This window comes from Pinus tabuliformis, chromosome 9, assembly GCF_031772625.1.
Source record: "Pinus tabuliformis cultivar Carrire ecotype Pingquan chromosome 9, CPIR1, whole genome shotgun sequence".
Taxonomy (NCBI): Eukaryota; Viridiplantae; Streptophyta; class Pinopsida; order Pinales; family Pinaceae; genus Pinus; species Pinus tabuliformis.
In genome coordinates, this window is record NC_142307.1 from 100,153,931 (window position 1) to 100,159,930 (window position 6,000).

Sequence of the window (6,000 nt, forward strand, 5' to 3'; positions counted from 1 at the left end):
CAATGTTTAAGCTTGAGAATTCTTGCTGTAAGGTAAGAAAATTGTTGATTTGAGCATCATCCTCAAACACTTGCCAATATTTGATATTGTTAGGGACAGTAGGCCTATGCTTTATCTCAGCAGTAAAGTGGTGATTGGGCTCAAAGGGCAGCTTGCAAGTGCTAGCAAAAGTAGCTAGACTATGAGCATGCATGTTATGGCTTCTAGAAATCTTAGCAAGCTTGGATTCGGTGAAGGAATTGAGTATTTCTGTGGAAGAAGACCTATAAGCTCTTAGCCTATTGTCATTAGTAACAAAGTTACCTTTCATCTGTTGAATGATCAAATCGGAGTCACCTAGAATGGACACTTTGGCAGCTCCTAGAGCTTTGAGCAGTTTATGGCCTAAAAGGAGAGCCTCATACTCTGCCATGTTGTTGGTGCATTTGAAGTCTAGTCTGTAAGCATGACCCTCTGCATGGCTGTTATGTGTATTGTGAATCCATATTCCTGCCCCTGCTCCTAGCTTATTAACAGAACCATCAAACTCTAAATACCATGTGATTTCTTGCTTGTGGTTAGTATTAAGAGTTTCGATTATTTTAGGATTGGGTGGACCTAGGTTTTGTGCTTCATGTGGTTCTTCTTGTATGCTGGTTGCACTAATTGTTTTAACAGTTTCACGGGTATGGGAAACCAAATCTTGATTGATGCATGTTTCTTGTTCTAAAGGAAAAGGCTTCTCATCAGTGGGAGGGCAGCTATCATCATTGAACAATATAAAGGAATCCATATCATAATGGATTGAGTAAATGGGAAAGTTTTGGGGTTTTTCCTCACTACTTACCACACACTTCATCATTGTTTCTCTATACAGTCTCTTTGGTTGCCCAAATACTGAAATAGTGGCATAGGAGAGGTCTAGTTGGAGAGATCCTTGGAGTTTTTCTCCCCAAGATCTTGATAAGAGCATGCCATACTTTGGTGGAATGTTAGCAACCACCACATCCATTAGGATCGTTTTGTTGGGAAATTGGACTAAAGACACACAAAGGTCTTTGATTAAGCCTAAACACTTGACCTGACTAGAATCAAATGAGAATAAGTCTTTGTAGGGTCTAGTGACATCAAGGTTTAGCTTTTCCATTACAACTTTGGGCATTAGATTGTGTGAAGCACCTGAATCAAACATAGCATTGTGCAACACTTTATCATGAATGTACAAACTGACATAAAAGGGTAGAACAACTCCATGTCTTGATTTACCATTGACTTCAGGACCAAAACGTAATTCAGGTTGATCATCTAAGACATTAACATCATCCCTGTTCTCTGGCATTTGTAGTGATCTTTTGATTTTCTGTCTGTACACATCATGTTTGGCAAGCTCAGAGAGAGGAATAGATATCTTTAATTTACCAATTTCTGCTTCTAAATCAAAAGGTTTTTCTGACTGTGTTTTAGTATTGTGACTGGCAGATTTTTCCTTTTCAATTGTATCTTCAGTGATCTTCTCTTGGTTATCAGTGATTTCTTGAGATTGTTCTGTTTTGGGAAGGCTTTGAGGAGTGCTATTTACATTGTCTTTTGAGGGAAAGGATACCAAAGGCTGGTTATTAGAGGGTTGCATGTCAGATACATCCTCTATGGTTACTTCTTTTAATTTTGGGTCTTTTTTATCAGCAGGTTCTATGATAGCGGCCTTGTCTTTTACTTTCTTAGGCTGCTTAGCATCCTTTGGCTTGATGGGATCAGACACATCAATGGTTCTTGTTCTCAATTTGTATTGTTTATGGACTTCGTAGACAGCTGAAGCATAGCCTTATTTGAAGTCAAATGACTCTCCAGACTTGGTCTGAAATTGATTTATATCATGGTCATCTTGGTCTTCTTGGGTTAGAAATACTTGTTGTTCACTCTTCAAACGCATCATGTTTATGTGAGTGTCCTCTATTTGCTCTCTAGATGTGGATGCTTCAGCATAGTTTTCATGAAAAGGAGGTCTTATATCATGGTCAGGACTTACCCTTCCAACGTTTGGGTTCTGATTTTTTCTAAAGTTTGGATTTCTGATAGGATTGTTTTGCTGTCCTTCCCATGAGGCTTTTCTTTCAATAGTTCCCTTTCTATTTTCAAAGCTGTCCATACCTTTGATGATTGTGTCCAATTTTTGCTCAAAGGGTGAAGGTTCATCTTTAAAAGTGGTTCTTCTCTTAGCTCTTGCTCTATTTCGCTTGGCAATCAGATTTGCCTCCACACTAACAGCTACATTCTGCATGTCTGCTAAGGTTTGAGGGGCTCTTTCCCTTAATTGATAAGCCATGTCTGAATCAAATCCATTAGGGAATTTGTATAAAGCAAGATCAGGTGGAGGTCTAAGGTTTTGTGGAATAGCGTTGTAAACATTGTTAAACCTGGCACAATAGTCTAAGACAGCTTCTTGAGGGCCTCTTTTGATAGTGTCATACTCGGATAATATGTGCAGAGGGTCCTTCTTCTTCTCCCATCTGTTAAGAAATGTTTGGTAAAGGGCCTCTGGGTCAGCTATGGAATTTGCAGGAAGAGCTCTAAACCAGGGCCTTACATCTCCTGTTAAACTTTGGACAAAAATATTCATTCTTACACTATCATCATCTATTTCATAATTCTCAAAATAGTCCTACATTTTCTTGGTATGTTGCAGGGCTGTGTAGGCACTTGTGCCATTAAAATAAGTTATTTTGGTTTGGTAATCCTGAGGCATAGCCCCTGGATTTGTAGGTATCTGCAAAGGTGCATATCTGTTAGCCATATTTACAGGGATAAGTGGAACGACTGGAACAGTTGGAACAACTGTAAAAACAGTGGTGGTAGTGGTAGTATGCGCAGTGAATTGAGGTGTGGAAAAGGTGCTTAGAGAGGTGGATGACGAACAAGGGGAAGTAGGGGTTGAATGAAACAAAACTTTAACAGGGGTTGGAAAACAGCTTGGCTGAACTGTTTCAGGACTAGTATCAGCAAACTTTTCTTGTTTTTGTTTGCTAAGGTTTCTAGAGATTAAACTGGAATTTTCAAAAACAACTGGTGGATTTGGGTCTGGATTTGACATAGTGTTACGTGTTTTCTTTTTGGGAGCTAGCTTCTAACATTTTTTTTGGGAATTTTCTGAATATTTCCCGAGTGGAGTCGCAAATGATATTATCACTCAGGTTGTCCCTTCGCTCCTTAAGGGATATGGCCGAGGTAACCACAAACCAATCTTTAGGCTATAGGTCCTAGCCTACCTGCAGTCAGAGAGGGATCTCTCTTTAAAATTTAGCATTGTTTTGGGTTGATTTTAGGCTAGTAATGGTGTACATGGTTTTGTTTTGATTTTGGTTGGAAGGATGATGTTTTCAAGCAGAGTTGGGATGCATAGAGTGAGAAGTTCAAACCATTGGGCATGGAGTCATGAATTAGGGCTTGCTGTTGCGTTTTCTTGGTCACAGGAGGAATACAGAGCAGGATAGCTACACATAGAACATCAAGCTGGAATAAAGATGGAATGAAGGTCAGAGATCAAAGGCAGCTAAGAATCTTTCATTAGCTAACATAGAGGGAAGGTGAATGAAAGTTTGTTTAGGATTAGTCAAGAATTCCTAAATAACAGTCATATGTGAAAGAAACAGGGTAAACATGATCATTTAAGTATGCATATTCATAACCATTTCTAAAGAAAACATATAGAAATAACAAGAACTGAGCATAGAGTGTAGTCAAGCAAAGCCTAAGCTATTCTTCTTTCTTGCCATTTGGATGGTAACACCATGATGGAGTAAACATATATAAACTGTAAACGGAGGTAAGAAAACACTTATTGAGCCGTGTAGTAGCACAGGAATTCCACAGTCACTCTTTGGCCATTAAATAACACAATAGACAGTTCTTCATCCAAAGCATTCCAACAGTCTTTGATTATAGAGCTCTCAAAGTATACAACGCAAGTCTAGAATGAGGATTATCAACCAACGACCAACCCCAAATATGTTCTGTGGGGCGGTATATATACAAAAAATGAATTACAAAATATCTAGTTGATGAGTTAATAACTCATAACTTCTTTACCAACTCTTGAGGAATAGTAGATGAAAGAGTAAATGATGCAGTAGATATTTAGGGTATTAGCTATCCATTCTGTCAGAGAATTTAGACTTTTGGGATCGACTGATTCGGCTGAGGCGGTGCTTTTAATTTGTGTTTTTTGGGCCTGCTACCCTGGTGTTTTGCTAAGTTACTGCTTTGTTATCCTGCTCTCGGTATGCATCCTTGGCCTTCTTATGAAATTGCCGTAGTCATATCTTGACTCCCTCTGCCTGCTGTCTTTTCTTTAGTTTTCTGTTTCCAGCGTTGCCTCCTACGAATTTTTGGGTTTTGCAGGTAGCTGAGCAACAGGAAGCTCTCCATTTTGAGTAATTTTTCTTAGCGATGCGTGATATCGAAAACTGCCTCTGTTTCTCGTTTCAGGCATCCTTTGACACGATTCTCGCCCTTTTGCACCTTTTCTGTGATGACATCATGGTGGGTCCCGGGTACGGCAGGGTGACATGGCAGTGACGTCAGCGGAGGACAGGTGGCGAATGACATGGCAGTACGGCAGGGTGACGTGGAGGTGACATGGCAGTGACATAAGTGGCCGGAGAGACAGAAGGTGGTTTGTGGTTTTATCGGACCACCTTTTGTATGAGGGCGGTAAGTGTCAGAGGGGCTCTGATGCAATGAAAATGGGACACCTGTCTTTTGTACGGCGAAGAAACCGCTAGGCTATCAGAGGCTAACCGTCGGACGTCGGGGCGGCTCTGAAATCGCCGAGGGCCGTCGGATGGGAAGGGCCTGATCCGACGGTGGACGGAACTGTGGGCTGGTGGGATGTTAACATACGGGCTCGTTGCGACTCAGGGGCCCGCCCGAATATTACATTAATATTGTGCGATGGGGGCTTTCGAGCTTTGGTTAACGCAGAATTGTGGGTTTCTGCGTGGACATAGAAAAATAATTTAATGTCTAACAAGGCCTTTAGACACCAATTATATAAAACGAAAGGGGAGCGATAAAATGGGAAAAATACAAGGGTAGAGGGCTAGGTATAGGCTATTAACCTAACCAGAGGTTAGGTTTATTCCAGGGTTAGGACGCGGACGGGTTCATAATAGTCCCATATGGACTATTATTTCCCGAGACTGCAATATATGGCTATAGTGCCATGGGGTGGGAATATTTATTATTTTTTGGAATTTTATATAGTTTTTTGTATAATAGGGGATAAGGAAATGATCTAGGGAGCTAGATAATAGAGTTAGGAGTTAATATGACCTTGTGAAGTGAAATTATAGGGGCATGAAGCCAAGTTTATGAAGGAAAACTTAGACATAAGAAGTGAATGGAATTTGGAATGAGGATTTTTACACAAGAAATGTGGCTTCTTTTCGTTGAAGAAAGTCAAAGCTTGACTTAGTATTTTACAGAAATGAAGTGATAATAGGACTGGTTGGGCAGATCCCAAGGTCCTCAAGGGGATGTTAGTGAGTGATTTTGAGGGGGGGGGTGAAAGGGAGTTAGACATGCTTCCAAAGTTCTGCCATCAAACAACTGCTTTGGCACTTTTGTTATTGATGAGGTGAGCTCTCCTTTGATAAGACAAAATTGATCAAAACCTTGCTTCTGCAAATTCAAACTACCTACCCAGCCTAATTCACCTAGCATTTTTTCTTCCATTTGATTGGGTGCATTTAGACTTGCAGAACCTGATTATCCTCATTTCTTTTGACTGCCCTCCTATCTAAGTGTACCCTTATCTCTTCCAAGGGCCCAAATGAAGTAGTTGGGCTCCTTCATTTCTCTACCTAGCTACTCATCTGCCAAGCTTAAGCTATTTGGACAGATATTCATTCTCTAGTCTAGAACAAGCAATTTAAACATGGCATGGTCCAGATTGAACTGTTGGGCCATCCATCAAGCTAGCAGTGGCATTTGGACTAGCCACTTTCCTGGTCTTTCTTTGGGGTT